Raw genomic sequence first — 11,156 nt, 5'->3', positions numbered from 1 at the left:
CTCCAAACTTGAAGGGGAAAGTACCCTCTTCCATGGCTACAGTGGTATAATAGGTACTCCTGACACCCAGGTGAGAGGGGTCTCCTGCCTAGAGGGGCGAGTCTCCTCTATCGTAACTGTGGGAGTATATGAGCTCCAACTGACACCCTGGTTGGAGGGGTCTCCTACCAGGAAGGGTAAGTACATTTCTTCCATGGCTATGGTGTATAAGAGCTCCCGCTGTAAGCCAGGTTGGAGGGGTATCTCGCCTGGATGGGAGAGTCTCTTCTATCCTAGCTAAGTTGGTATACAAGCTCCCCGTGACACCCAGGTGGGGTGGTCTCTCACCTGAAGGGGTGAGTCCCCTCAACCCTGGCTGTAGGGGTATAGGAGCCACCTTCTACCCTCAGTAGGGAGGGGTCTCCCTCATGGAAGCATGGGTCGATGTTACCCCAGCTCTAGCTGTATATGGACCCTCCCTCACTAGACACCCATGTGGGAAGTGTCTCCTAACTGGATGGGTGAGTCCCCTCTATCCTGGCTAAGGCAGTATAGAAGTTACTCCCATTACCAGGTGGGTGGTATCTCTTGCCTGGAGATGTGAGTTGCGTCTATACTGGATGCTGGGGTATATGAGCTACACCTGACACCCAGGTGGAAGGGCTCTTCCGCTTGGAGGGTAGAATCCACTCTACCCTGGCTGCAGAGGTTGAGGAGTTTCCCCTGACTCCCAGGATTGAGGGGTCTCCCACCTAGAGGGGTGACTTCTCTCTTTCCTGGCTGGGAGGGTTTACCAGCTTTCACAGACACCCACTTGGGAGGGGTCTCCTCCTTGGAGGGGCGAGCCCCCTCTATTCTGGCAGCTGTTACACAATAGCCCCCCCATACTCAGATATTAGGGTTCTCCCGCCTGAAGTGGTGAGTCCCATTTACCTGGCTGCAGTGGTTTATGAGCTTTCCGTGACACACAGTTTGGATGGGTCTCTCGCCTGGAGTTTCAAGTCCCCTCCACCCTGGATGAGGAAGTAAAGGATCTCCCCCTGATCCAAAGGTGGGAGGGTCTCCATCTTGGAGAGGTGAGTCCCCTCTACTCTGGCTGCAGTGGTATAGGAGGTTCCCCCTACATCCAGTCGGGAGAGGTCTCCTGCTTCCAGTGGTGATTCCCCTGTACCCTGGCTGCAGTGCTATAGGAGGTTCCCCCTACACCCAGGTGGGAGGGATCTAGCCCCTCAAAAGGCAAGTCCCCTCTACCCTGTTATGGCAGTATATGAACTCCCGTGACAACCAGGTGGAAGAGATTTTCCATTTGGAGAGTCTAGTCACCTCTCCTCTGGCTCTGGCAGCATAGGAGCCCCCCCCCAAAAAAAACAAGTTATAGGGTCTCCTGACTGGAATGGGGAGTCCTGTCAACATTGGCACAGGGGTATACAAGGTTCCCAGACACCCAGGAATTAGGGGTCTCCGACCAGGAGCAATGAGTCCCCTCTACCCTAGCTGTGGCTGTGTACAAGCTCTCCAAGACCCCCAGGTGGAAGGCGTATTCTGCATGGAAGTGCGAGTAAACTCTAATTTAGCTGTTGCCACACAAGAGCTCCCAGTGCACCCATGTGGGAGGGGTCTTCCAGCTGCAGGGGCATGTTCCCTCTACCCTAGCTGTGGAAGTATAGGAGCTTACCCCAAGACCCAGGTGAAAGGGGTCTCTCACCTGCTGGGGCGAGTCCCCTCTACCCTGGCTGCTGTAATATAGTTTCTCCCCTGCCACCCAATTGGAAGTAGTCTCTGGCGAGTAGGCTATAGTCCCCTCTACCTTGATGCAATGGTATTTGAGCTGCCCAGGTGGAAAAGGTCTCCGTTCTGGAGGATAGAATTTCCTCTACACTGACAGCAGTGGTATAGAATCTACCATGACACCCAGGTGAGATGGTTCTGCTGCCTGATATGGAACGTACCCTCTAATATGGCTGCAGTGGTATAAAAGCTCCCCATGACACCCAGGTGGGAGGGATCTCCTGCGTGGAGGGGCTATTCCCCTCTATCCTGTCTGTGGCCATATAAGCATCCCCTGACACCCTGGATGGAGGGGTCTCCCGCCAGAAGGGGCAAGTGGTTTTTTCCTTGGCTGTGGAGGTATATGAGCTCCTGTTGACAGCAGGGTTAGCGGGTCTCCCACCTGGATGGGCAAGTCTCCTCTACCCTGGCAAAGGTGGTATACAAGTTCCCCAGAACACCCAGGAGGGAGGGTCTCCCGCATGAAGGGGTGAGTCCACTCAACTCTGGCTTCAGTGGTATAAGATCCCCCTCCTACCCCCAGGAGAGGCGAGTTGCTGCTACCACAGCCAAAGCTGTATATGAACCCCCCTTCTGCAGACACCCATGTGGGAGAGGTCTTCAACCTGGAGGTGCAAGTCCTCTCTACTCTGGCTAAGGCAGGATAGGAGTTACCCCCATTCCCAGGTGGGAGATGTTTCTTGCCTGGAGGTGTGAGTCACCTTTACCCTGGCTGCTGGGTTATGTGAGTTCAACCTGACACCCAGATATGAGGGTTCTTCCATCTGGAGGGGCGAGTCCTCTCTACTCTGACTAAGGTGGGAGTTGTTTCTCACGTGGACGTTCTAGTTGCCTCTACCCTGGCTGCTGGGGTATATGAGATCCACCTGACACACAGGTGGGAGGAGTCTTCTGCCTGGAGGGGCTAGTCCTGTCTACCCTGGCTGCAGTGGTAAAGGAGCTCCCCCCTGCACTCAGGTGGGATGGGTCTCCCACTTACAGGGGTGACTTCCCTATACCTGAGGGTGTGTACCAGCTCTTCCAGACATGCAGGTGGGAGGGGTCTCCTGCTTGGAGGGGTGAGTCTACTCTATTCTGGATTCTGTGTTATAGGAGCTACCCACCCATACCCAGATAGGAGAAGTCTCCCTCCTGCAGGTGTGAATCCCCTCTACTCTGGCTGCAGTGGTTTATTAGCTTTCCTTGACACCCAGGTCTGATGGGTCTCTAGCCTGAATGGGTGAGTCTACTCTACCCTGGCTGCTGCGGTAAGGGATCTACACCTGACTTCCAGGTGGGTGGGTATCCAGCCTGTATAGGCGAGTCCATTCTACCCTGGCTGCAGTGTTAAAGGAGATCCCCTCTACATCAAGGTGGGAGGGGCCTCCCGCCTCAATGGGAGTCCCCTCTACCCTGCCTATGGCAGTATATGTACAGCCCTGACAATCATGTGGAAGGGATCTTCCACCTGGAGGGTCGAGTCCCCTCTCTCCGGGCTCTGGTGGTATAGGAGCTCCCCATGAAAACCAGGATATGGGTTCTCCCTACTGGAGGGGTGTGTTCCCTCTACACTGGCTTCAGGGATATAAGAGCTCCCTTTGACAGCCAGGTGGGAGGGATCTCCCACCTGGAGCAATGAGTCCCCCATACCCTGGCAGTGGCGGCATAAGTGCTCTCCCAGACACAAAGATGGGAGTGGTCTTCCCCCTGGAGGGTCAATTTTTCTCTACCCTGGCTAAAGCGGTATACAAGAGAACCCATACGCACAGGTGGAAGTGGTCTTCTGCATGCACGGGCAAGTCACCTCTACCCTGGCTTTGGTGGTATATAAGGTCCACCGACACACAGGTGGGAGGGGTATCCAGCCTGGAAGGGCAACACCCCTCTACTTTAGCTCTTGTTATGTAATAGGTCCCAGTGAACCCAGCAGGGAGGGGCTTTCCGCCTGCAGGGGTATGTTTCCTCTAGCGTGACTGTTGCATTATAGGAGCACTGCCAACATTCAGGTTTGAGGGTTCTCCTGCCTGTAAGGGTGAGTCCCCTATACCCTGTCTGCTGCAGTAGTCAAGCTCCCATGGACACCCAGGTGGAATGGGTCTCCCGATTGAAGTGGCGAGTGCCCTCTACCCTGTCTGCAGAGGTATAAAAGCTCCCACAGACACCCAGGGTGGAGGGATCTCCCGCATGGAGGGTCAAGTCCTCTCTATCCTGGATTTGGTGGTATATGAGCTCACACTGACACCCTTGTGGGAGGGTTCTCCCACCCGGAGAGGCAAGTACTTTCTACCCTGGCTGTGGTGGTATATGATCTCCCGCCAACAGCCAGGTTGGAGGGGTCTCTCATCTGGTTGGGTGAGTCTCCTCTACCCTGGCTAAAGTGATATACAAGATCCCTGTTAAACCCAGGTGGGAGGGGTCTCCAACCTGGAGGGGCGAGTCTCTATTACCGCCAACTGCAGCAGTATAGGAGCTCCTCCCCGCCACACCTAAGTGGAAGGGTCTTCTTCATGAAGGGGCAAGTCGCCTCAACCCTGGTTGCAGGGGTATAAGAAGCCCCCTCCTACCCCCCAGGAGGGAGAGGTCTCCCACCTGCAGAAGGGAGTCTCTGCTACCCCAGCTGCAGCTGTATACAAACCCCTCCATGGCAGACACCCCTGTGAGAGAGGTCATCTGCCTGGAGGGGTGAGTCACCTCCATCCTGGCTAAGGCGATATAGGAGTTAACACCATTCCCAGGTGAGAGGTGTATCTCACCTGGAGGAGCAAGTCGCCTCTAACCTGGCTCCTGGGGTACACCAGCTCCCCTGAGACCCAGGTTGGAGCAGTCTCTCACCTAGAGGGGTGACTCCCCTCTATCCTGGTGAGGTGGTGTACAAGCTCTCCCAGACACCCAGGTGATTGGGGTCTCCTGCATGGAGGGGCAAGTCCTCTCTATTCTGGCTGCTGTGGTATACTATCTCCCCTCTATACCAAGATGGGAGAGGTCTCCGGCCTGAAGGGGAGACCTGGCTGCAGTGGTGTACTGGCTTTCCCTGACACCCAGGTTGGATGAGTCTCTTGCCTGAAGGGGAAAGTCCCCTCTAATCTGGCTGTGGCAGTGAAGGATCTCCCCCTGACAACCAGGTGGGAGGGTATCTGGCCTAGAGTTACGATTCCCCTCTACCTAGGCTGCAGTGGTATAAGAGTACCCTCCCACACACAGATGAAATGGGTCTCAAACCTGGAGTGGCAAGTCCCCTCTACCCTGCGTCTGGCAATATATGAACACCCCTGGCAACCGGGTGGACGGAATTTTCCGCCTGGAGTATTGAATCCCCTGTCTCCTGGCACTGGCGGCATAGGAGCTCCCCCTGACACCAATGTTATGGGGTCTCCTGCCTGGAAGGGAGAGTACTCTACACCAGCTATGGGTGTATAGGAGCACCCACAACACCAAGGTGAGAGGGGACTCCCGCCAGAAGGGGAAAGTACCCTCTACCTTGTGTGTGGGGTTTTACCAGCTCTCCCAGACATCAGGTTTGAGGGGTCTCCTGCTTGCAAGGGCAAGTCCCCTCTATTCTGGCTGCTGTGGAATAGGAGCTCCCCCCTATATCCAGATGGGAGGGGTCTCCTGCCTGAAGGGGCGAGTCCCGTCTACCCTGGCTGCAGTGGTATATTAGGTCCCCCCTACACCCAGGTTGGAGGGGTCTCCAGCCTCCAGTGGCAAGTCCCCTCTACCCTGCTTGTGGGAGTATATGAATTCCCTTGACAACCAGTGGAAGGGATATTCCACCTGGAGGGTCGAGTCCCTTCTCCCCTGGCTCTGGTGGTATAGGAGCCCCCCCCCCCCTGACACCCAGGTTATGGGGTCACAAGACTGGAGGGTTCAGTCCTCTCTACCCAGGCTAAGGCATTATATGAGTTACCCCCATCCCCAAGTGGTAGGGGTCTCTCACCTGGAGGTGCGAGTTGCCTCTACCCTGGCTGTTGGGGTATATGAGCTCACCAGATATGCACCTGGGATGGGTCATTTACCTGGAGGGGCTAGTCCATTCTAACCTGGCTAAAGCAGTATAGGAATTACCCCCACTCCCAGTTGGGAGGTGTCTCTTGCCTGGAGGTGCGAGTTGCCTCTATCCTGGCTGCTGGCATATATGAGCTCCATCTGACACCCATGTGGGAGGAGTCTCCAGCTTTGAGGGGCAAGTCCCCTCTATTCTGGTGCTGTGAAATAGGAATTCACCTACCATACCAAGATGGGAGGGGTCTCCCGCCTGAAAGGACAAATCTCCTCCACCCTGGCTGTAGTGGTATACAAGCTTTCCCTGACACCCAGGATAGATGAGTGTCTCCCATGGATGGGAGAATTCCCTGTACCATGGATGCTGTGGTAAAGGATTTCCCCTGCACCCAGGTGGGAGGGGTATCCTTTCTGGAGAAATGAGTCACCTCCACCTTGGCTGTGGAGATATACAGTGTCTCTCAGACACCCAGGAGGTGGGAGTGGTCTCCCACCTGCAGTGGTGAGTCTTCCCTACCCTGGCTAAGGCAGTATAAAAGTGCCCCACTACACACAGGTGGGAGTTTTCTTCTGCATGAGCTGGCAAGTCACCTCTACCTTGGCTTTGGTGGTATAAAATCTCTCCTGACACCCAGGTGGGAGGGGTCTCCCACCTGGAAGTGCCAGTCCCCTCTACTTTAATTCTTTTTTTAAATTTTTATTTATTTTTTTAGTCATAAATGATAGTAGAATGCATTTTGATATATAATACAACATGGGATGTACATACATCAATTATATTGTCTATTCTATTCTGCTGCCCTTCCTCTCCTCCTTACTCCTCCCCTCCTCTCCCATCCTTTCTCTCTATCCAATCGAATGTGACAGACTTTTTTTTCTTTTTCTCATTACTACATCATATATGTATTCTGTATAACAATGAGGTTATCCTTCCATCTTCTGGGTAACTCCCCTTCTCCCACTTTTTCCCTCCCACCTCTCTTCCCTATATAGTGGTAGTCTTCTTCTCATGCTCTCCCTCCCTCTCCCATTTTGAGTCACCCCCCTTATATCAGAGAATATATTTGGCATTTGTTTTTTAGGGATTGGCTAACTTCACTTAGCATAATCTTCTCTAATGCCATCCATTTGCCTGCAAATGCCATAATTTTATTATTTTTTAGTGCTGAGTAATATTCCATTGTGTATAAATGCCACATTTTTTAATCCATTAATCTATTGAAGGGCATCTAGGTTGGTTACATATTCTAGCTATTGTGAATTGTGCTGCTATAAACATTGATGTGGCTATGTCCCTGTAGTATGCTCTTCTTAGGACTTTTGGGTATATTCCGAGAAGGGGAATAGCTGGGTCAAATGGTGGTTCCATTCCCAGCTTTCCAAGGAATCTCCATATTGCTTTCCAAATTGGCTGCACCAATTTGCAGTCCCACCAACAATGTATGAGTGTAACTTTTTCCCTGCATCCTGCATCCTCGCCAGCACTTATCATTGTTGGACTTCATAATGGCTGCCATTCTTATTGAAGTGAGATGGTATCTTAGAGTAGTTTAATTTGCATTTCTCTGATTGCTAGAGATGGTGAGTATTTTTTCATGTATTTGTTAATTGATTGTATATCCTCTTCTGAGAAGTTTCTGTTCAAGTCCTTGGCCCATTTGAATGGGCCAAGGACTTGAACAGAATGGGTTATTTGATTTTTAATTGTTTAACTTTTTGAGTTCTTTGTATATTCCAGAGATAAGAGATCCATCTGATGTTTGAGGGGTAAAAATTTGTTCCCAGGATTTAGGCTCCCTATTCACCTCACATATTATTTCTCTTACTGAGAAAAAACTTTTTAGTTTGAATTCATCCCATTGTTGATTCTTGGTTTTAACTCTTGTGCTATAGGTGTCTTATTAAGAAATTTGGTGCCTGCACCCACGTGATGAAGATTATGATCAACTTTATCTTCAATTAGATGCAGAGTCTCTGGTCTGATTCCTAACTCCTTGATCCATTTTGAGTTTACTTTTGTGCATGGTGAGAGAAAGGGATTCAATTTCATTTTGTTGCATATGGATTTCCAGTTCTCCCAGCACCATTTGTTGAAGATGCTATCCTTTCTCCATTGAATGGTTTTAGCATCTTTGTCTAATATAAAGTAATTCTAATTTTGTGGATTTTTCTCTGTGTCCTCTATTTTGTACCATTGGTCTATCAGCCTGTTTTGATGCCTGTACCATGCTGTTTTTGTTACTATTGCTCTATAGTATAGTTTAAAATCTGTAATCGTGATACCACCAATTTCACTCTTCCTGCATAGAATTACTTTAGCTATTCTGGGTCTCTTGTTTTTCCAGATGAATTTCATGATTGATTTTTCTTTTTCTGTAAGGAATGTCATTGGGATTTTGATGGAAATTGTATTGAATCTGTAAAGTGCTTTGGGTAGTATGGCCATCTTAATAATATTAATTCTACCAATCCATGAACAAGGTAAATCCTTCCCTCTTCTAAGGTCTTTTTCTATTTCTTTCTTCGGGGTTCTGTAGTTTTCATTGTATAGCTCTTTCACCTCTTTTGTTAAGTTGATTCCCAGGTATTTTTTTTGAGGATATTGTGAATGGAGTAGTTGTCCTCATTTCCATTTCAGAGAATTTGTCACTGATATACAGGAATGCCTTTGATTTATTGGTATTGATTTTATATCCTCACACTTTGCTGAATTCATTTACTAGTTCTAGAAGTTTCTTAGTTGAATTTTTTGGGTGTGCTAGATATAGGATCATGTCATTGGCAAATAGTGCTAATTTAAATTCTTCTTTTCCTATATTTATGCCTTTAATTTCTTTCATCTGTCTAACTGCTCTGGCTAGTGTTTCAAGAACTATGTTGAATAGAAGTGGTGAGAGAGGGCATCCCTGTCTTGTTCTAGATTTTAAAGGGAATGCCTTGAATTTTTCTCCATTTAGAATGATGCTGGCCTGAGGCTTAGTGTATATAACTTTTACCATTTTGAGGTAATTTCCTGTTATCCCTAATTTTTCTAGAGTTTTGAACATAAAGGCATGCTGTATTTTGATGAATGCTTTTTCAGCATCTATCAAGATGATCATATGATTCTTTTCTTTAAGACTATTGATGTGGTGAATTACATTTATTGATGTCCGTATATTGAACCAGCCTTGCATCCCAGGGATGAATCCCACTTGGTCATGGTGCACGATCATTTTGACATGTTATTGTATCCGATTTGCCAGAATTTTATTGAGGATTTTTGCATCTAAATTCATTAGGGATATTGGTCTTTAGTTTTCTTTCTTTGAGTTGTCTTTATCTGGTTTGGGAATCAGGGTGATATTGGCCTCATAGAATGAATTTGAAGTTCTCCCTCTTTTTCTATATCCTGAAATATATTGTAGAGTAGTGGTATTAGTTCTTGTTTAAAGTTCTTATAAAACTCTGCTGTATATCCTTCCGGTCCTGGGCTTTACTTGCTTGGTAGTCTTTTGATGGCTTCTTCTATTTCCTCACTTGATATTGGTCTGTTTTGGTTGTTTATATCATTCTGACTCAATCTGGGTAGCTCATTGGTCTTAAGGAATTTAACAATGCCTTCACTATCTTCTATTTTATTAGAGTATAGGTTTTCAAAATAATTTCTAATTATCTTCTGTATTTCTGAATTGTCTGTTGTGATGTTGCCTTTTTCATCCCATAGCTAGTAATTTGGGTTCTCTCTCTTCTACACTTTGTTAGCATGGCTAGTGGTCTATCAATCTTATTTATCTTTTCAAAGAACCAACTTTTAGTTTTGTCAATTTTTTCATTTTTTTCTTTTGTTTTGATTTCATTGATTTCAGCTCTGATTTTAATTATCTCCTGTCTTCTACTGTATTTGCTGCTGATTTGTTCTTCTTTTTCTAAGGCTTTGAGGTGTAGTGTGAGGTCATTTATTTGTTGGCTTTTTCTTCTTTTAAGGAATGAACTCCATGAAATGAATTTTCCTCTTAGTACTGCTTTTATAGTGTCCCAGAGATATTGATATGTTGTTTCTGAGTTTTCATTTACCCCTAATATTTTTTTTTAATTTTCTCTTTATGTCTTCTGTAACCCTTTTGTCATTCAGTAGCATATTGTTTAATCACCATGTGATGTAGGATTTTTTTTCTTTCTTATTTTATTATTGATTTCCAATTTCATTCCATTATGATCAGATAAAATGCATGGTAGTATCTCTACTCCTTTGTAATTACTAAGATTTTCCCTGTGACATAATATATGGTCTATTGTTTAGAAGGATTTATGTGCTGCTGAGAAGAAAGTGTATCCGTTTGATGTTGGGTGGTATTTTTTGTGTATATCAATTAAGTCTTAAGTTATTAATTGTATTATTGAGCTCTATGGTTTCTTTATTAAACTTTTGTTTGGAAGATCTGTCCAGTGGTTAGAGAGGTGTGTTAAAATCTCCCATGATTATTGTGTTGTGGTCTATTTGACTATTGAACTTGAGAAGAGTTTGTTTGATGAACGTAGCTGCACCATGGTTTGGGGCATATATATTAATGATCGTCACATCTTGTTGGTGTATGGTTCCCTTGAGCAGTATGTAGTGTCTTTTTTTATCCCTTTTGATTAACTTTGGCATGAAGTCTATTTTATTTGATACAAGTATGGACACCCCTGCTGGCTTCCGGGGTCCATATGAGTGGTATGATTTTTCCAAACCTTTAACCTTAAGTCTGTGTATGTCTTTTCCTATCAGATGAGTCTCGTGTTGGCATCATATTGTTGGATATTTTTTAAATCCATTCTACTAGCCTATATCTTTTGATTGGTGCATTTAAGCCATTAATATTTAGGGTAACTATTGAGATATGGTTTGTACTTTCAGCCATATTTGATTATGTATGTTACTTAACAAGTTTTGTTTTTCCTCTATGATTAATTTTTCCTTTACTGTACTACATCCCGCTGTTGGTTTTCATTGTTATTTTTCACTTCCTCTTCCTGTAATGTTTTGCCAAGGATGTTTTGAAAAGCTGGTTTTCTAGCTGCAAAGTCTTTTAACTTTTGTTTATCGTGGAAGATTTTATTTCATTTTCAATCCTGAAGCTTAATTTCGCTGGATACATGATTCTTGGTTAGAACCCTTTTTCTTTAAGCATTTGAAATATTTTGTTCCAGGATCTTCTAGCTTTCAGAGACTGTGTTGAAAGATCAGCAGTTATCTTGATTGGTTTACCCATAAATGTAATCTGCTTCCTTTCTCTTATGGCTTTTAAGATTCTCTCCTTATTCTGTATATTGGGCATCTTCATTATTATGTGTCTTGGTGTGGATCTCTTATGATTTTTTACATTTGGTGTCCTGTAGGCTTCTAGTATTTGGATTTCTTTTTCATCCTTTAAGTCTGGGAAGTTTTC

Source organism: Spermophilus citellus, assembly GCF_964194105.1.
Source record: "Spermophilus citellus genome assembly, contig: SCAFFOLD_36, whole genome shotgun sequence".
NCBI classification, from domain to species: Eukaryota; Metazoa; Chordata; class Mammalia; order Rodentia; family Sciuridae; genus Spermophilus; species Spermophilus citellus.
This window is presented reverse-complemented; position numbering follows the sequence as displayed.